The following is a 22,500-nucleotide window of genomic DNA, read 5'->3' as shown; positions in this document are numbered from 1 at the left end:
GACAGCCTGGTGCGTGGGGCTGCCACAAGAAGCCTGGTGCGTGGAGGAGGCACCGGATACACAGGGCCGTGGAGGAGCACTGGAGTTCTCGAGTACCGAGCCTGCACAACCCGTCCTGGCTGGATACTCCCTGTAGCCCGGCAAGTGCGGCGGGGTGGAACAGACCGCACTGGGCTGTGCTGGCGAACAGCGTGTGTAGGGCTGGTGCCATATAACCCGGGCCGAGGAGACGCACTGGAGACCTGATGCGCTGAGCCGGCTTCATTACTCCTGGCTCGATGCTCACTCTAGCCCGGCTGATACGAGGAGCTGTGATGTAGCGCACCGGGCTATACGTGCGCACTGGGGACACCGCGCGCCTCACTGCATAACACGTTGCCTGCCCGGTCACTCTCTCTCCACGGTAAGCATGGGGAGTTGGATCAGGTCTCCTACCTGACTTTGCCAATCTCTCCGTGTGCCCCCCCCAGAAATGTTTGGGGCTGCCTCTCGGGCTTCCTTGCCAGCCGTGTTCCCTCAAAGTGCTGGCTCCCTTTACCTGCTGCCTCCGCTCTCCTGGCTGCCTCCACCTGTTCCCATGGGAGGCAATCCCTTCCAGCCAGGATCTCCCCCCAGGAGTAGCAAACCGTGCCGTCCAGAATGTCCTCCCATGTCCATTCCTCCTTATTGCGCTGCTCCTCCTTACCACGCTGCTTAGGTCCTTTGGTGGTGGGTAGTTCTGTAACGGTTGTCGTTGGTGGAAGGAGAAGAGGACCAAAGTGCAGCATGGTACGTATCCATAATACTTTTAATAAAGAATGAGTACACAAACAAAAACAACAAAACGATAAACTAACAGTTCTGTCAGGTGAATACACAAAACAGAAAACAACTACCCACAAATCACAGTGGGAACACAGGCTACCTAAGTATGAGAAAAGTAAGTCGGGAACCATACCAGGCCAAAAGCAGAAATACAAAACATAGAACACAATCATAGAATGCCCACCCCAACTCACGCCCTGACCAACCTAAAAGAGACATAAAAAAGGAACTAAGGTCAGGACGTGACAAACAGAACAGTTGGTCAAACATATTTAGTCCATTTTAAAGTAATAACCTTTGAAAAGGGTGTGGTTGACAGTAAACATTCAAAATCAAAATCTGTTCTCACTGTGAAATTCCCCTCACTGTTGTGTTTATTTATTTTAGTGGGCTTTAGGACCTCCTGGAGTTGGTATCTATTGGCTGGAATTGTTGATGGTTGGTGTAGGAGCCAAACTCATGACAATGATTACATTTCCAGTATCCGCAGTATCCACACTGTCCACTTTGAAGTACTGAGACAGAATAACATGTATAAGGGATAAAACAAATGTGAGCTGAACTTAGGTAAAGGGACAGAGCTAGATAGGGTTAGGGTTAGGGTTAGGGTTAGGGTTACAGAAAAGCATAATGTCAGCAGAAAACAGAACTAATACTGGAAACATATGTATGCAATAAATGTATTCTTTTTTTGTATTATAACCAGGGCGCCGCCAACATTATAATCTAGAACGGAGCAGATATGGGCGTTAACAAGCAATAACTGAGGCTGGAAGATAATGGTTGCGAAAGGTCAAGGGGAGTTATCATCCATATAGAGGGACGTGACTCTATGTGTTATGTAAAGAAGAACAACTATAAAGACAGAGCTCTGTGATAAGAAAGTTGGTCATTCCATGGAATCGCTCGGCTCTGTTAATATGTTATGAAGTCTAACTGAATCTACAAGTTCCGGTATCGGTGCAAATATTTGACTCAACATTGGCCAATAGGGGGAACTCTTCTTACTGCACCTACAGACCAATGAATTTAGGAACTCCTGCGATTGCCAGGAGCAGTGGCTTGTACTTCACCCACAGTATACCTTAAAGCCAGTGGCGTACCCTGGCTTTTGGACCTAGGCCTTCAGAGGGGGAAAACTCTTCCAAAACATTGTACATAACTCAAAACATTGTACCAAATTATCAAACACTTTCTGTAAAACACTTAGACTGATAGAAAGACAGCAGTCACACACAGGATGATGTTAAAGGTATAAGCAGTCCATTTACTAGGAAATAATAGTCCAATAGCTCCCAATCGTAAGATCACAAAAACACAACCATTAGGATAAACATTTACCAATAGAAATGTACAATTATTACTTCCCATTGCAAACGTCGTTATGACATTACGCACACACACTAACCGTTTGATCTAAAGTTTCACACGCATAACACATTATTTTCAAAGGGATAGCTAACAACAGAAAGTGAGCTGCAATAAAAAAAAAAATGTTCCACGCACCAGATGATGATCATTTGAAACAACTTCTTGTTGAAAGTTAATTTCGAAAATCATGAGGCTAACAATATAGCATCAACATCTTCTTAATTTTCACCAACAAGAGCAGCCGCCGCACACTAGCCTACAACAAAAACTAGCTAGCTTAGACAATGGGAAAACTACTGCTTGCAATTGTGCGGGGACCTATCGGGCCTTAACTTCTTTGGAGTAGGGGGCAGTATTGGGTAGCTTGGATGAAAAATGTGCCCAAATCAAGCTGCCTGCTACTCAGCCGTAAAAGCTAGAATATGCATATAACACAGCGGTTGCATTAAGGAGAAGTTTATCTAAAATTCCATGTATAATAGTCATATCTTTATCAATGTTTATTATGAGTATTTCTGTAAATTGATGTGGCTCTCTGCAATATCACTGCATGTTTTATAACTACTGAACCTAACATAATCATTTGTGGTGCTTTCGCTGTAAATCCTTTTTGAAATCAGACACTGTGGCTGGATTAACGAGAATTTTATCTTGAAAATGATGTAAAATACTTGTATGTTTGAGGAACTTTAATTATGACATTTTTGTTGTTTTGAATTTGGCGCCCTGCACTTTCACTGGCTCTTGTGGGGGCCAGTCCTAGACAGGTTAAAGAATGGTGGAAGTTTCCATACGTTTTTTAAAAAATGGTCCCACTCATTACATGTCAAAAATGTGATTGGTTGATTCTACTGTCACTTCAAAATTCTGCTCTAATATGGTTGAATAGCAGGTGCCTTCTATCGAGCTTCTGATGGCATAGCCAATGTTGAGCTATCTTGCTACATTTCTCCCCAGGGACAACCAATGAGAAATCTTGAATGGATATTTTTTTCTCCTCATTTTGAACCTTTTCGTTTTAAATGCAAACTGAAAAAATGATATCAGAATGTCATTGAAAAAATAATATAATCAGAATACTTTATAAGTCCTTGTGACTTCTGTGAAGACTTAGAAGGCCTTGAGCAATCCCCACTCCTTAAAGGGGAGTGGGGAGTGAGTTGTAAAGTGGAGTGGGGTGTGAAGATGATAATTTCTGTCCCATAAAAAGGCCAGGCTTTTGTTAAATTTAATTTTTCATCCAAAAAGTGAAATTCTGACCTTTTATTACATTTGAAAACATAGAACTATATTTGAAAACAGAAAACTAAATAACCTCATTTGAGAACTGTTGTTCTATAGAGGTAAACATTTCCACTCAAGACACAGGTTTTGAAGAAGATGACAGCTATTAGGATGTTTGCACAATTGTAAGCGTCTTTGCTTCTTGGAGAGATAGGTATGTTTTATTTACTTTTATTTTGATGGCATTTTTACTCAGCCACATTTAAACATAGCCTTCACCAGCGAGTACAATTATACATTAAAAAAATAAATGCATCTTTATTGAAATAACATTTAAAAAAATATTAAATTCTGGCAAAGTTACACATTACATACATTATGGAATGTTAATATATTCAAACAACACTATTTCACAGCTGTTGCTGTATTGGAGCATAAACAAACGTCTCCACGCTGCCCTCTTCCTCTTCCACACTCAGATCTGTTTATTGAGAAGCTCAGTGCAGCATAGTTCTCTCTGTCCACGTTCAGATTCTAAAATAAAGAGAGAGATACATACCTCATCCACAATTACTAAATTACTCCAGCTACCTACAAGAAGCATGAGAATGTGAAGCAATTTAACATCATGCAAAATAGGTAATGCAAAATTACTCACTTGGACTGAGGGTGAAATGTCCTTGGCACCCCTAGATTAAATAACAAAACATATACTTTTTGTGTATTATTGATTGCCATTAATACATTATATAATATACATTTATTCATCATATATTTTGTATAAGGCATGACAAAGATACACTTTAACACACTATTTAAATTATTGCAGAACTCTCCTCCACAAGATTGTCAGGAGAATGTTTGCTACTATCAGGATAATAATGATAGCAACAATGTAATGTAGTTCAGCAATTCTGTTTTTTTTTCTCTTGAGAAGGTGAACAATATATACATATAATAAGGGATTTCTTAATGTTGCTGACCAGAAAAACACAAACACATAATTTATGACACTGTACCTACATTTGGTGCCCCGTGTGAGGATAAGATAACATGTACAGACATTTTTCAGAGATCAGCTGTTCAAATGTCTTACCTTCATTGTCAGACTTGGTTCCTTTCACTTGAGTAGATTCATTGGCTAAAAAGAACCATGCAACATTTTAAAATTCTTAGTGGGAAAAAAAATCTGAATATTTATACTCAATGTTTTTACTGTCTTGCAATCTCTTCCCATTTCTATACTGACCTTGAATCATGAGATGTGCACCATTTCCAAAATAGCATTCATTATACCAGAATATTCCACAATGATACAATCCAACATCAGTGAGGGCAAAGCTTCAGATTAAAGTTTATTTTATCCTTTTCAACATGAAATTGCACTTTTTAATAGTAGGTTGTTACAATGGGTAAAAGTCCATGTCCTTGGGTGTGTTTCAGCCATTACCAGGATAACACTGAGTCTAATGTGGAGAAACATTCAAGGTTCACAGAACCCCCCAGGGTCACTGGTCCTGTCCTCACAGGCTGAGATACATTCAGATGCATGGACATGTCTGGAACTAACAGGACAGAGTACATAGTTGGAGAGGGAAATATACCACAGTGTAAACCGTTTAGAGGTAAAGGGCCCACTTTTTGCTAAGATTTAGACATAAAATAATCAATTTGCATTCTTATTTGCATAGGCGTTACAGTATGGGAGTTGTGCTAAGGTAGAGGACAATTTCAGTTACCTTACAGTCCATTTAAATTCCAGTCAATTCAGGAAGTACACTTTGCAATAAAATGTATATTAATTACTTAAAAATCATACAATGTGATTTTCTGGATTTTTGTTTTAGATTCTGTCTCTCACAGTTGAAGTGTACCTATGATACAAATTACAGACCTTTACATGCTTTGTAAGTAGGAAAACCTGCAAAATTGGCAGTGTATCAAATACTTGTTCTCCCCACTGTATATATGAATGTATATATATATATATTATCTATGAGCGAGCACATTGTGGACCACACCTTCCACGTCATTCATTATTTTCCACTGAACACATAGCCCCTCGTTCATTATCCCTTAAATAAACGGTACCAGTCAAATGTTTTGACACACCTACTCATTCAAGGGTTTTTCTTTATTTTTTATTAATTTCTAAATTTTCTACATCAAAACTATGAAATAACACATATGTATTCATGTAGTAACCAAAACAGTGTTAAATAAATCTAAATATATCTTATATTTTAGATTCTTCAAAGTAGCCACCCTTTGATTGATGACAGCTTTGCACACTCTTGGCATTCTCTCAACCAGCTTCATGAAGTAGTCACCTGGAATGCATTTCAATTAACAGGTGTGCCTTGAGAAAAGTTTTCAAACAGTATCACTGTATAACATGAGGCCACAGCACAGTAGTAAGTCCCTGCATCAGAGAGTCTGAAGTTCCTCTTGGGTAGGTTGGAGACACAGCTCTGTGTAGCAAACGTTATTATTCATTTCCCAGAGCTGTTTGATTTTCTAGTTAGAGACTAAAGGTAGGCCGTGTTTGCACTTTGTTCATTGTTGTTTAACTAGCTAACGTTAGCTGGCTGTCTCGTTAGCTAATGTTACGTGAAGTGTCTACAACACCCGTTGTATATGGCCGGTGTCAGTAAACAGCTGCAAAAAAGCGTAATGAAATTGTTGCCAGGAGAGCTGGTTAGGCTGTTTTCATGTCATCCAAAACTAAACAAATCATCGGCCAGAGTGTCAAGTGTGCGCTCCAAGAGCAAAACGAGATGGGTGGGACTAAAGCTTAAGAGAGTGTGAACGATGCTGAATGGGTGTAGACAAAAAAGAGCTCTTCACTAGATATCAAAACATTCAAAGGCGATTTTCTCAAAAGTGAATTTACAAGTTGATCAACTTTCAAAGAATAATTACTTTCCCATTGTTCCTCAAATGCAGTGTATGATATACCATTTTGTAGCTCTGAGTATCTACTCTTATCCAATGTAAAAAAACACCATTTCACATTTTGCTACATAAAACCGAATCATAAAAAACCGAATCCAGGTGGTGAGTCACATTTGGAACATGTATGATATGACACTGTCATCCACTAGGGCTTCTATTACCATACAGTCACTTCACCTCACCAAAAACATACAGTATATGGGAAAAAAACAGCAAACACAATACAGTAGTCTTTAGTGATCTCTCATTCAGGATTTCCATTCTCCTGGACAGGTCTCAGTGTGTATTGTACAGTTCAGATTCACAGAGTCTCCTCACTGGACTGACTCAGACACAGACTGCTGTCAAATAGACTTGCTGGATCCTGACTGCAAAAATGGTAAATGCAGTTGTGAACTAACGTAACATCAGAATAAGTAACAACGTACTGTAATGACCCGGCTAGATCATAAATTAAAAATTGTCCAGACAGAGCGTTGAGTTCACGAATTCCTGGTGTATTAACCCAACTCAACACAGGCAACTGTTTGGTCGTAGCCCACGCCAACTAAATCAAGGATACCTGTATAAAACAACCATGAACATCTCTTGTTAAGACCAGAGTTAAGAGAGAGAACAATGGTTAAACATGGTCTTAAACTTCCAATGCTAGGAATCCAGCCAGATAACGTTAGCTAGCTAGCTAACAGTACACAACTAAATCAAGGATACCTGTATAAAACAACCATCACCATCTCTTGTTAAGACAATCTTGGTTTCATCAGACCAGAGAATCTTGTTTCTCATGGTCAGAGTCCTTTCGGTGTCTCTTGGCAAACCAAGCGGGCTGTCGTGCATTTTACTGGGGAATGGCTTCCGTCTGGCCACTCTACGATAAAGGCCTAATGGGTAGAGTGCTGCAGAGATGGTTGTCCTTCTGGAAGGTTCTCCCATCTCCACAGAGGAACTCTGGAGCTCTGTCAAAGTGACCATCGGGTTGAGTGACATCCTCCCTGACCAAGGCCCTTTTCCCCCAGATTGCTCAGCTCTAGGAAGAGTCTTGGGGGTTCCAAACATTTTCCATTTAAGACTGATGGAGGCCACTGTGTTCTTGGGGACCTTCAATGCTGCAGAAATATTTTGGTACCCTTCCCCAGATCTGTTCCTCGACACAATCCTGTCTCGTAGCTCTACGGACAATTCCTTCGACCTCATGGCTAGATATTTGCTCTGCACTGTCAACTGTGGGACCTTTTTATAGACAGGTGTGTGCCTTTCCAAATCATGCCCAATCAATTGCAATTACCACAGGTGGACTCCAATCAATTTCTAGAAACATCTCAATGAAACAGGATGGACCTGAGCTCAATTTCAAGTCTCATGGCAAAGGGTCTGAATACCTATGTAAATAATGTATCACAGTTTTTTATTTGTAAGAATTATTATTTTTTTCTTCCAAAAACCGGTTTTCACTTTGTCATTATGGGGTATTGTGTTTAGATTGATGAGGAAAACATTTATTAAAACAACATTTTTAATAAGAATGTAATGTAACAAAATGTGGAAAAAGTCAAGGGGTCTGAATACTTCCCGAATGCACTGTATGTCTTAAAATACTATAAAGTCAGAGTTAATGGTTTGTATTTTTTCATCATTTGGGTCGGTGGCTGAGACTACTGGTACATATGTCCTGTTTGACCCTGTCCGGGGGTATCGTCGGACGGGGCCACAGTGTCTCCCAACCCCTCCTGTCTCAGCCGCCAGTATTTATGCTACAATAGTTTATGTGTCAGGTGGCTAGGGTCAGTCTGTAATATTTGGAGTATTTCTCCCTGTCTTATCTTGTGTCCTGTGTGAATTTAAGCATGCTCTCTCTAATTCTCTCTCTCTTTTTCTCTCTCTTTCTTCCTCTCTTTCTTCCTCTCTTTCTTCCTCTCTTTCTTTCTTTCTTTCTTTCTTTTCTCTCTGTAGCAGGACTAACTGGCCTGATGACTCCTTGCTGTCCCCAGTCCACCTGGTCGTGCTGCTGCTCCAGTTTCAACTGCTCTGCCTGTGGCTATGGGACCCTGACCTGTTCACTGAACGTGCTACCTGTCCCAGACCTGCTGTTTTCAACTCTCTAGAGACAGCAGCGGTAGAGATACTGGGTGTCTACTTTGAAGAATCTCAAATATAAAATATATTTTTATTTGTTTAACATTCTTTTGGTTAGAACTGGTTTTGATGTCTTCACTATTATTCTACAATGTAGAAAAGAGTAAAAATAAAGAAAAAACATTGAATGAGTAGTTGTGTCCAAACATTTGACTGGTACTGCATATATTCAGCAAAATTAGAGCCCCTGCAATGACATCCTACAGTAAATCAGAAGTGTACAAAATAGCCAGGTCACAAGGACAATGTCAAGATCAAATTGGAGTTCAGAGGAGGGGTGGGGCTTAACTTAGAATGATGCTGATTGGATGACCCTACTCTGTTACACCCTGTCTTGATGACTCACACCTGAGTAGATGGTTTCTTCCTCTCTCTGTTCTCTCCGTTCTCTCCTCTGTCTCCTGGCCTGGTACTATTCTTGTCAGTGAACTTCAGGACAGCATAGTTTATGGCATCATTCCCATCCTGTAGCTACAGTATGAGGATGAAACACAGACTCACTCAATTAAGACTGGGTCAAATGTAATGCTGTAATATTTTGCTTTAATACTCTTAAAAGTCCCATTCTTGATACAGCAATCCTGCTGACCTGTTGGTCTGATGTGTTGGCATGAGGATTCCCATAATTTCTCTGCTGAGGCGTCCCCGCTAAAAGATGAATTATAAAACATTGAAAACACTTGAAACATACTACGTCTGTCATTTTATTCTTAAAGTCAAATGTCTGCCCTGCTAAAGCTGCCCTGGTCAACTGGTCAAAGTGCTGTTATTGTGAAGTGGAAACTTCTAGCAGCAACAACGGCTCAGCCGCAAAGTGGTAGGCCACACAAGCTCACAGAACAGGACCGCCGAGTGCTGAAATGCGTTGCACGTAAAAATAGGATGACCTCTATTGCAAGTACAGAGCTCCAAACAGCCTCTGGAATCAGCATCAGCACAAAATCTGTTCGTCTGGAGCTTCACAAGTGTGACGACCCTCCCACTCTGTCTGCCGTATTCTCTCTTTGTTCTTGTTTCCTTATTAGGATGCTGGTGGGCGGAGTTGGGAGGGTCGTCAGCTACATGGGAAACACCTGGGCCCGGTGTGTCCCAGGATAAATACACCACTTCCCCATTCATGGAGGAGACTCTCTCCATACAGACACCTTTACAGATTTTGTTGTGTATCTTGGTGGCCTTTTGGTTGTTTGCTTTGGCACCTTTCAACACCCTGCATTATCACATTCATGCATGCAAAACACTCACTTACACTACTGATTACTGATTACACACACCATTGTATATTGTACTTAGTGTACTTTATTCAATAAATATATATTTTGTTACTCCTTATCTCTACGTTGTCTCCCTTTTGTTACGGGCTTTGAGCCGGTTTGTGACACAAGCCTAAGATCACCATGCGCAATGCTAAACGTCATCTGGAGTGGTGTAAAGCTCCATGCCATTGGACTCTGGAGCAGTGGAAACGTGTTCTCTGGAGTGTTGAATCTCGCTTCACCATCTGGCAGTCTGATGGACAAATCTGATTTGGGGCTTTGTGGAAAGAGTTTGGGGAAGGCTCTTTCCTGTTTCAGCATAACAATGCCCCTGTGCACAAAGCGAGGTCCATAAAGAAATGGTTTGTCGAGATTGTTGTGGAAGAACCTGACAGACTTGCACAGTGCCCTGACCTCAATTCCATCGAACACCTTTGGGTTGAATTGGAACTCGGACTGCGAGCCAGGCCTAATCGTCCAACATCAGTGCCTGACCTCAATCATTTTCTTGTGGCTGATTGGAAGCAAGTCCCCACAGTAATGTTCCAACATCTAGTGGAAAGCCTTCCTACAAGATTGGAGGCTGTTATTGCAGGAAAAGGGGGACCAACTCCATATTAATACCCATGATTTAGGAATGAGATATTCGACGAGCACGTGACCAGATACTTTTGGCCATGTAGTGTAGGTCACCATATCAGATGAACCAAAGCAAGGGATAGTCACACTACCTCCCATCCCAGAACAAATCCCAGGATTGAATAATGTCCTTAGACAATGCACAAACTGTAAAAGATCTGATCAAAAATTATTTCTACCCATTATGGAGACAGTACATCTCATTATACTTTTCATATGCATACTGCTAGTCATTTAAATGGATTCATAAGACTATGGCATGAAATTATTTGAAAAAGCATCATTCAAAATGTGTACTTACTGAAGTTGGTGTAAAACAAAAACATTGACCAATGTCTGATCTTCATTGTAATGTCAAACCTTCTGCATTGTATTGTGTGAAGGTTTGACAACAGGAAACCTCTTTTATGATGACACTTTACATGTAGCCGTCATACAGTAGGAGGGAACACTGAACTGAGAGACTCTATTGGCTGTCTGAACAGGAATAAAAGCTACTGTTTAGCAAGTGTATTTACCATAGTTTGAGAAGCCCAGACAGACTTTTAAAGAAGACAATCAAGTCAGAGTTATTAGATCAAGCCGACAAAATCGTGGCTTGGTAATCTGCTTATTTATCTGGGAAATTAAATTTATTAAGACCAATTTTCTTTTGATGTTTGGACAAACAGTAAAGGATCCTATTCCCCTCTCTAGTGCCTGGTACTGAGCCCATCCCAACCCAGCCTAGCCCAAGCCCAAGTTAAGTTTCTCCCCCACAGCATATACAATCTCCAATTTTGTCTCTTGGTTTTCATCTTAGGCCTCCAACATGACATAATATTACCAGATGTGGAATTATAGCATGGTCTATTAATTTCAGACCTTTGTTGGTTGTCAATGCCCTTTTAAATATGGAAAGGCTACATTTTTTGCCCTTTTTTATGTGTTAGCCCATATCCTTTAATTAACCTCAGTAGTGCCACTCAACTGTGTCCCTTATAAGTGTACAGTATTTTGTAACTAAAGTTTTTGAAAGAAAATAAATATTTTTTGGTCCAGCTGGTCAATTTATTAAGACAGTTATAGTACTCCAGGTGACCCATAGAAGGTCTGTTGTGTCTAGAACATGTCTTGTCATGTACAGTATAAAGGTGAAGGGGGGTAGCAGAGTACATATGGGAAAACACCCACAGAATGAAACAAGTATATTGTATGTCAGTCTCATTCCCTCTATATCCTTCACAGAGACATGCACTGACTAATGTGTAACACCCGAGAGTGCATGTCTGATTGGACACCAGTCAACCAGTCAACCAGCCAACCCTTACATGACACACTTCATCTAGTCTGTTTCACTCTCTGTTTAGTGTTTTAAAATTAGATTTGATTCTCACACATCTATCAGAATGAGGATCCTCCTCTATTGGTCTCTGACAGAGCATCCTGCAGTAGTCTTATAACGATTGTCTGATTGTGAATATACTGAAAGTTCTCAGATGACATCATCATAAACTGTCCCCTCCCCTTTGTCCATAGATCTAGAATAGATGGTATCACACGTGAGACTGTTAACTCAGAGAGTTCAAATAGGGTTAATCAGCAGTTCTTTGTGGTTTGTAACTGATATAAGGTAACTAAATACTGTATATATATACTGTATATCAGGGTCAGTTTATAAAGAGTTCATTTGCTATGGCTGCAAGGGGTCTTTGGCAAAGACTGTGTAGAAATTGTGAGAAGTGAAGCGGAGGAGATTATGAGAACAACAGTGACACCACAAAGACATCCTGCTGAAAACCACATAGAGACACAGAGACACAGAGAGCAGGTAGGAGGGTCCTGTGTGCACAAAGCCAGCAGGCCCACCTGACCAAAGCATAGATACAACCTTTTTTGTGCTAAAAGAAGACCGCAGAGTGCCTCTGAACTTGTTCACTGTGTTGGGGTGGTTGTAAGTGACAAGCTATCAACACTACTAAAAGAGGACAACACATTACAGATATGATGGCGTGAATAAATAGATTGTCTCCCATTCTTATTCAACTCCTCCCTGGAACTCAATACAAAACTACACGTCAACACAAGTCATTATCTTTGTCATGTACAGATCATTCTGCTACCAATTTTATTTTGGGTATTTGTGACTCCTAGTTACTAAACTTTTAATGAATTAGCTGATGTTAGTACTAATAATCTAGTGATGATGACACCCTATGCTGTTTGATGCATGTGATTTTATGACGCTGAAATGGGTTTATGACATGTTATAGATGTGTAATAAGAATGTAATCACTATATCACCCATGTTATAGAGTCTAACATACATCTTTGTTGGTCATTTGCATTTGTTTGACAGCTATTTCGACTATGCACATGAACCATCACAGGAAAGCAAGTTTTCAAAGATACTTCATCAAATTAGTGAACAATTTGAACCTTTTGACAACTTCTTAAAGTTGCTGCGAATCTACTGGTAAAACAGTGACAGGGACTTGTATATGCACTGCTGCCCCCTATTGAAAGATATTTGAATTGCAGTCCTGCAAGGTGGACTTATTTATTCACATTTTGTCAATAGTTAACATTTTACATGTGAGTAATTTAGCAGACGCTATTATTCAGAATGACTTACAGGAGCAATTAGGGCTTCAAGGGCACATCAACAGATGTTTTCAAATAGTTGGCTTGGTAACTGGCCCAACGCTCAACGCATTTAACCGCAAGGTTACGTGCAGTTTTGTTAAAACTGCTCAGTCACAATGTGCACATTGTCATATTTGAAACCAGTCTCTCAACAATACAAAATATGTTGAAAATGTACTCAGATAAGAAGTTTGTTTTTAGTTCAGTCTTTTCTCAGTGAAAGAGAGTTGTGATCTTAGGGGCCGATTCCGACCCAACCGAAGATCGCGTGAATGGAACATCGTTTCCTTTTTATGCACCTTTCTCTCTAAGCTTATTCTGACTTTGACTTTAAGATGGGGAATAGCATGCTATTAATGCTATTAACTATTCGTTTTGGGTGGAGTTCAAAGAAATGAAGGTGTGTCTACAGACACGCCATATTCTGACCTCATAATATCACCAACTTTATGCACAATGAAACGTTTTATAAAGGTCCAGCAACCTCAGTTCCAAGTGGAACAACAACTACTTTCTTTTTTCTGATAGAAATACAGTTTTCCATGCACTGTAATTTACAAATTGATAAAGGCTGTTGATAAGAGCAAGATAAATTAGTAATATTTTGGGATGAAGGGATTGTAAATATACATTACCATTGCTTTATATCTATTTTACCTTATGATCGCTTGAGACAAATATGAAACCAGTCACATAGCAGCAAACTGAAGCATATCAACATATCACCTTTTCCACAGTGAAATTCTGGCCTTATAACTATAATTCTATAATGTTTTAATTATATGCCCAAATTGTTCACTGTATCTTTACCATTTGTATCGTGTTACACCCTAATATTATGAACAGTTCCCTCTCTATATTCTAGTGAGACTGGCGAGAAATTCAAATTAAAGGTACACCAAATGTAGGGATAGTTTTAAACAAATGTACTTAATACCTGATTGAATGGAAACTCCATTAGAAAATCAGCTGGTCAGTAAGTGGGAGTGTTTTCAGCAGTTTCATTTAATTTATTCAGCGCATGCAAGGGAACCACGCCTGCAAAGCCCGTTACACACCTGCATAAAGTAAGTCTGAATAGCAACTACTGAGAAGTGTGCAGGAAAGGAGTGCGTAGGAACGGCATGTATTGCCTAAGTCTGAAATGGGCCCTCGGTGATACGGGTGTGTTGTGGTTACAATGCACTGAGTTGTGTGTAGAGAGCGTGTGATGAGGGCTGACAGTCATTGCTGGGGGTTAGAGATGAGTTTACATGAGTGGAAAATCTATTTAGGGGCATTCAGAACATCACAGAGAGATGTGATACAGGATACAGCTTACAAAGGAGAGATGACTGAAAGAGTTAGTCAATAGAATGGACTCCATGCATGCATATATGCACATATTGTCATCAGGATGAGCTAATGTTACATTGAGCATAAACCTCAATCAACTCTGATGTTGTTGCCCAAAATCAGTTGTGGTGTTATTGTTCTTCCCTGCAAACCCACCAGTGAAACCGCTGTAGAAATTTAAGAGCAAGGGCAAAATCTGAGAGAAAATCACACAATACCTCTGTATGACAGCAGTTTAGTATTTTATTTAACCTGCACAACATTACCAATGTAAAAAGGAATTTGACAGAATACAAGGCATTGTAACACACTTCACTAATATATAAAGCTATATACAGTGAGAAACACATACAAGCAATTCGAGTTAATAAAGAGGCAACGCTGACATTTCAGTCCATGTTTTGGCGTCTCACTCCAGAGTACACAGTGTCTCTCTCCATGGCGCTCCTCTCTCTCCCGGCCTTCACTTTCTTGTGGACGACGTTCAGAGCGGCGTAATGGAGTGTGTCAACATCTTGATCCTGAGAGGAATAAAAAAAAAAAAATCAAAATATTTGGTATTAGACTAAAACATTAATGGTGAAGCAAAAAAATGAAAGTGTAAATGTTCATATTTTGATTGAATAAAAAAAAACATTGATTCAGCAACAGCTCAAAAAATGCAAGGTGTGTGTACCTGGTTATGACTGGGGACTGCCGGAGTACTTGGCTGAGGGGGCGCCCCTTTTAATCAAACAATATCATCATCATCAACAATAACAACAACAAAAACATCATCATCATCAACAACAACAACATCATCATCAACATCATCATCATCAACATCATCATCATCATCATCATCATCATCAACATCATAATTATAATCAAAAGTTTTATGATCAAAAACATGTCATGTTCCCTGTACCAACAGTTTCAGCATATTGCACATTGATAAAACTTACCTCTGCACTGTTCACATTCTCTACTGCTGATCTTATACAAAACACAACCAAGGACAATGATGATGATGAAACACAGACCCAACGCTGCACCCAGACAGTACACCAAGAGAACACGGTCCTCCTTACAACCATCTGTAGAAATACAGACAGTAATAGAGGAGATTCAGGACATTTTGCTCCACCAGGCATTGAGTTTCTTCATAGCACCATGAAATAATATCAGAACATATCAGAATTATCACTTACGGACAACATCCAGCTTGGTCCCGTTCCCAAACAGTATCTCCCCACATGAGGCCACAGCACAGTAGTAAGTCCCAGCATAAGGAGGCTGAGGTTCCTCTTGGGGAGGTTGTAGACACAACTCTGTGTAGGAGACCCAGCCTCAGGGTTCTTCTCACACTGATCACTCCTGTCTCCATGGGTGTAAATGATTCCTGGATGGGATTCTCCTGAGCCATGTCTGAACCAATAGACACTGTGTTCTCCTGCACAGGTCTCTGTGTGTATTGTACAGTTCAGAGTCACAGAATCTCCTGGCTGGACTGACTCAGACACAGACTGATGTATAACAGGCATATTTCTGGACCCGGAACCTGACAAGAAGGTCAATAAACACATTTCATCTCTCTAGCGTATCCCTATGGCAAGTTTTATAAATCAAAATTGATTCAATGAAGATCGCATCTTATCCAGTGAATGCATCATATTTACACTGTATACAAGTAAATTCAGATTTACAAAAAAAATCATCATAATAATAACTTTCTCTTTACTTTTTATGATGAGAATGACTCCTTGTCCAAACTCCACATTGTTTCCAAAAGCACTTCCACAATAGTATGTGCCTGTATCAGAGAGTTCCACATCTGCTATCATTAGGTGATTTTTTCCTTGGCCACCTTCTACTGAGAAGCGAGGGTTATCCTTAAACTCATGGTAAAATGTTGCATTCCTGTCATACTTATAGATTGTCGAGATGAGCTGAGGAATATTTCCAAAACTTTGCTTGTACCAGGAGAACATTATTCCCACGTCGCCATTGTTGAAGCAGAGCAAAACCACTGTGTCTCCAACGTTGGCTGACATGAGACCATTCTTCTGACTGATGGATGAGGACTCAGTCCAAGCTAGTCCATGAACTAGAGAACATTATTATATATTAGCTGTTACATATCTCAATTACAACCTTGGATTGTCAAAATGTCTGTAGAACAATAATTGGATACCTTGTGTCTCCAAATCAAGTTTGGACATCACATAAGCAGAGAAATGTAAAATATTGACTTACCCATCTCTAGGAGAAGTGGAAATATCAGACACAGTGCGATCATCTTTAAAGTTGTCAGCTCTTCACAACTTGGGTCTTGAGTGGAAAGAGTCCACCCATGTAGACAACGCTTCAACAATGAAGTTACAGGTGATTGGTCGAATTGGACTGCATAATATTTGTTTACGCCTCACTCAGGCATGACTGTGGTCTTTACGTGTATCTTGTACAGTTCAGAGTTTCAGAATTGTCCTACAGGTAGAATCTCATCGTTTAGATTTGTACAAATTGAGGACACATTTTTGAAGCAAGGTTTCACTTATTATTTATCACTTCAGCTACAGTTGTCTAAGATACTCAAATTTGTGACCATTTTGGAATTTGCATGCTATGACATTGTCAAATCAAATCAAATCAAAATCAAATCAAATTTATTTATATAGCCCTTCGTACATCAGCTGGTATCTCAAAGTGCTGTACAGAAACCCAGCCTAAAACCCCAAACAGCAAGCAATGCAGGTGTCAACCATTCGGGCTTCTATCACAACACAGTATCTTCACCTCATTAAAAACATCTATGAAAAACATATAACAAACACATCAACGTAGTCTTTTTTTAGTGATCTTTCCTTTATTATTTACACTCAAATGAAAAGATGGCTAGAATGCCCTCCCATGATAGTGTTATTGAGTAGGTCCATTGTTCTAGTGGCCTAACATCACACTCGAGCATAGAAGGTATTTAGATCATCTGGTAGGCTTGCATCACCGGACAGCTAACAGCTGGGTTTCCCTTTGTAATCTGTGATAGTTTGCAAGTCCTGCCACATTCGACGAGCATCAGAACCGGTGTAGTAGGATTCTGTCTTGGTCCAGTCGGTGTTAGTGAAACAGTCGTGTAGCTTAACATCCGCTTCATTGGAACACTTCCGCATTGAGGGTGTAGCTGGTACTTCCTGTTTGAGTTTTTGCTTGTAAGGAGGAATCAGGATGATACCGCTCCTGTCTCAGCCTCCAGTATTTATGCTGAAATAGTTTCGGGGGGCTAGGGTCAGTCTGCTATATCTGGAGTATTTCTCCTGTCTCACCCAGTGTCCTGTATGAATTTTAGTAAGCTCTCTCTAATTCTTTCTTTCTTTCTTTCTCTCTCTCTCTCTCTCGGAGGACATGAGCCCTAGGACCATACCTCAAGACTACCTGGCCTGATGCATCTTTGCTGTCCCCATTCCACCTGGTCATGCTGCTGCTTCAGTTTCTACTGTTCTGCCTGCGGCTATGGAACCCTGACCTGTTCACTGGATGTGCTACCTTGTCCCGGACCTGCTGTTTTCGACTCTCTCTCTTCCGCACCCGCTATCTCAAACTCTGAATGATCAGCTATGAAAAGCCAACTGACATTTACTCCTGAGGTGCTGTCATGTTGCACCCTCTACAACCACTGTGATTATTATTATCTGACCCTGCTTGTCATCTATGAACGTTTGAACATCTTGGCCATGTTCTGTTATAATCTTCACCCAGCACAGCCAGAAGAGGAATGGCCACCCCTCAGAGCCTGGTTCCTCTCTAGGTTTCTTCCTAGGGTCTGGCATTTCTAGGAAGTTTTTTATTTTTTTTATTTCTTGTGCTTCTACATCTGCATTGCTTGCTGTTTGGGGTTTTAGGCTGGGTTTCTGTACAGTCCTATGTGACAGCGGCGGATGTAAAAAGGGCTTTATAAATACATTTAATTGATACAGTTATGGTCATATTTAAATGGTGTGCCAGGGAGAACTATGTATGCGTCTCTGTGTGTGGAGTGAAGGTGATCTAGAGTGTTTTAACATCTAGTTACACAAGTGACATGCTAACAAAACATTTATTGGTAAATAGTATGGTCTACACCTTATCATGGGGTATTCTAACTTAGGCGAGCAGAGCCTTGAGAATTTCTTAATATTAGATATTGTGCACCAGCTGACGTTAACACAGAGACACCCCCTCTTCTCAGTTTCCCCCAAATCACTTATTACAAAAGCAATGCCGGTGACTGTTATCAGCACCTCGCAACCCTGAGCTGCACACTTCACTCCTGTTCCTGCCTCTCAAACTCGCCCTGATAGGTTTCTAGGGAGGTTACTATGGGGCCGGGCACTTGCCCACCCTCTTAACTATACAGGTCACACTGGCAGCGGCAGAGGCCCTGCCGTCCTCTGACTCTCTGCCTGTCCCTGCATTAGGAGACCCTTCAGCAGCACTGAACCCACCTGCTGCTAACTCCGATGACTAGTCCAGCCCTAACCTAGGCCCATTGGGGGCCACAGCCACACCACTGTCACCAGCTGTAGACAGTACAGCCTCAACTGACCCAGCCACAGCCCTGGTCCCATTCGGGGTGTCCAGGAAGCCTAGCTCCAGTCCTGGTCCTGCTACCACTGAGCTCAACCTCCCAACCGGACTATGGGGGACACACTACCTATTCCTGCTCCTGTGGTCCGAGCTGTTCGACCATCTACCCTGGACACACCATCACTGCCTCCTGATCTGGCCCTGACCCTGGGTCTACCATAGGGGCCTGCAAGTAGAGATACTGTGGAGCAAAAGAGCAAGAGGGTAAGTAATAATATGGGGATGAGGAAATTGGGTGTGCTATTTACAGATCGGCTGTGTACAGGTACAAAGATCAGTGAGCTGCTCAGACAGCTGATGCTGAAAGTTAGAGAGGGAGATACAAGACTCCAGCTTCATGGATTTTTGCAATTCGTTCCAGTCAATGGCAGCAGAGACCTGGAAGGAAAGGCGGCCAAAGGAAGTGTTGGCTTTGGGGATGACCAGTGCAATATACCTGCTGGAGTGCATACTACAGGTGGGTGTTGCTTTGGTGACCAGTGAGGTGAGATAAGGCGGGGCTTTACCTAGCAAAGACATAGATGACCTGGAGCCAGTGGGTTTGGTGATGGATATGTAGTGAAGGCCAGCCAACGAGAGCATACAGGTCGCAGTGGTGGGTAGTATATGGGGCTTGGTGATAAAACGGATAGCACTGTGATGGACTACATCCAGTTTGCTGAGTAGAGTGTTGGGGGCTATTTTATAAATGACTTCGCCGAAGTCAAGGATCGGTAGGCGAGTCAGTTTTACGAGGGTATGTTTGGCGGCATGAGTGAAGGAGGCTTTGTTGCGAAATAGGAAGCCGATTCTAGAAGGAGAGTTTACAGGCTAACCAGACACCTAGGTATTTGTAGTTGTCCACATATTCTAGATCAGAACCATCCAGCGTAGTAATGCTAGTCGTGCGGGAGGGTGCGGGCAGCAATCGGTTGAAGAACATGCACTTAGTTTTGCTAGCATTTAAAAGCAGTTGGAGGCCACGGAAGGAGAGTTGTATGGTGTTGAAGGTTGTTTGGAGGTCTATAGAAGGGCCTGATGTTTACAGAATGGTGTTGTCTGTGTAGAGGTAGATCAGAGAATCACCAGCAGCAAGAGCAACATCTTTGTTATATGCAGAGAAAAGAGTCAGCCAAAGAATTGAACCCTGTGGCACCCCCATAGAGACTGCCAGTGGTCCGGACAATAGGCCCTCCGATTTGACACACTAAACTCCATCAGAGAAGTAGTTGGTGAACCAGGCGAGGCAATCATTTGAGAAACCAAGGCCATTGAGTCTGCCAATAAGAATGCGGTGATTGACAGAGTCGAACGTCTTGGCCAGGTCGATGAAGACGGCTGCACAGTACTGTCTTTTGTCGATGGTGGTTATGATATCGTTTAGGACCTTGAGCGTGGCTGAGGTGCACCCATGACCAGCTCTGAAACCAGATTGTATAGTGGAGAAGGTACGGTGGGATTCGAAATGGTTGGTGATCTGTTTATTAACTCGGCATTGAAGATTCCATAAATGTCAGGGCAGGACAGATATAGGTCTAGATAGGTCTAGAGTGGTCTAAATTGTCTAGAGTGTCTTGAGTGGTCTAGAGTGACTAGAGTGGTGTCTCCCCCTTTGAAGACGGGGTGGGGGGGGGGAGTTGCTGCAAGGGGTGCTGAGATGTTGGCTAGGGTAGGAGTAGCAAGGTGGTAAGCATGACCAGCCGTGAAGAAAAAAAAAGCTGCATATCGTAGGGGATATTCAATGCTATTGCAGAATGCCACAGTATAAGGGTGAACAGGGGTGGAGCACCATGAGTATATGTTACTCGTTTCAGGAAACTAGGGGTATGTTGCGCGTCACTACTTCACAGGAGAGCCATTTTAACGTAAACTTTTTTTTATAATCAAAATTTGTTTTTTGGCAGAAATTCCTCCTGGAATATGTGAACGTTCATATGCCTTATTAAAAAACTTGTATGCCAAATTGTTAAATTAGGAGCACCTCTTGGTGCACCTATCCCTTTAGCGGGATAATTGTCATCAACTTCCGCTGAATTGCAGAGCACCAAATTCAAATTAAATTACTAAAACTATTTCATTTTCATGAAATCACAAGTGCAATATAGCAAAACACAGCTTAACTTGTTAATCCACCTGGTGTGTCAGATTTCAATAAAGCTTTTTGCCGAAAGCATAACAAGCGTTTATGTAAGAACATCTCTCAGTAGACAAAATATCACAAACAGCTAGCAGCCAAGTAGATTGGTCACGAAAGTCAGAAAAGCAATAAATTAAATCACTTACCTTTCATAATCTTCGGATGTTTGCACTCACGAGACTCCCAGTTACATAATAAATGTTCCTTTTGTTCCATAAAGATGATTTTTATATCCAAAATACCTCCACTTGTTTGACGCGTTATGTTCAGAAATTCACAAGCTCGAGCGGTCACGACATCGCAGACAAAAATTCCAAATAGTATCGTAGTAAAATTCAAATAGTGCGTAGAAAGATGTCAAATGTTTTTTATAATCAATCCTCAGGTTGTATTTACAATATATAATCGATAATATGTCAACCGGAATGTAGCTTCTTCCATAGGCGAGAGAAAGAAAATGGCTGTTGCGCATGAAAAACTCTGCTGGCACCCAGCCATCCACTGACGCGATGGGTTCTTTCTCGCTCATTTTTCAAAATAAAAGCCTGAAACTATGTCTAAAGACTGTTCACAGCTTGAGGAAGCCATAGGAAAAGGAATATGGTTGATATCCCTTTAAATGGGGCGAAGGCAGGCTATGGTACATGGAGTTTTCAAAATAGAAGCCACTTCCTGGTTTGATTTTCCTCAGGGTTTCGCCTGCAATATCAGCTCTGTTATACTCACAGACAATATTTTGACAGTTTTGGAAACTTTAGAGTGTTTTCTATCATAATCTGTCAATTATATACATATTCTAGCATCTGGTCCTGAGAAATAGGCCGTTTACTTTGGGAACGTTATTTTTCCAAACATAAAAATAGTGCCCCCTAGCTTCAAGAGGATATTATCTAACCTCCAGGCGAGCTTCAATGCCATACAAGTCTCCTTCCGTGGCCTCCAATTGCTCTTACATACAAGTAAAACTAATTGCATGCTATTCAACCGATCGCTGTCCGCACCTGTCCGCAGCATCACTACTCTTGATGGTTCTGACTTCTACAAATATCTAGCTGTCTCGTTAGACTGTAAACTCTCCTTCCAGACTCACATTAAGCATCTCCAATCCAAAATTAAGTCAAGAATCAGCATCCTATATCGCAACAAAGCATCCTTCACTCATGCTCCCAAACATACCCTCGTAAAACTGACCATCCTACCGATCCTCGACTTTGGCGATGTAATTTACAAAATAGCCTCCAACACTCTACTCAACAAATTGGATGCAGTCTATCACCAGTTTGTCACCAAAGACCCATATACTACCCATCACTGGGACCAGTACGCTCTCGTTGGCTGGCCCTCGCGTCATACTTGCCGCCAAACACACTGGCTCCAGGTCATCTACAAGTCTCTGCTAGGTAAAGCCCCGCCTTATTTCAGCTCACTGGTCACCATATC

At 41.2% G+C, this 22,500-nt stretch overlaps 1 protein-coding gene and 1 pseudogene across 1 annotated transcript in view; one reads left to right on the top strand and one right to left on the bottom strand.

Annotated features, from left to right (window-relative positions):
- LOC139417506 (immunoglobulin lambda-1 light chain-like) overlaps nucleotides 1-22,500 on the top strand; it is a 179,923-nt gene that overhangs the window by 116,247 nt on the left and 41,176 nt on the right. The gene's annotated exons all lie outside the window — the stretch shown is intronic.
- Nucleotides 14,732-16,620, bottom strand: LOC139417153 (CD276 antigen homolog; annotated as a pseudogene).

Source organism: Oncorhynchus clarkii, chromosome 9 (assembly GCF_045791955.1).
Source record: "Oncorhynchus clarkii lewisi isolate Uvic-CL-2024 chromosome 9, UVic_Ocla_1.0, whole genome shotgun sequence".
Classification (NCBI taxonomy): domain Eukaryota; kingdom Metazoa; phylum Chordata; class Actinopteri; order Salmoniformes; family Salmonidae; genus Oncorhynchus; species Oncorhynchus clarkii.
The sequence above is the reverse complement of the archived record's forward strand: the minus strand, read 5'-3'. Positions and strand labels throughout refer to the sequence as shown.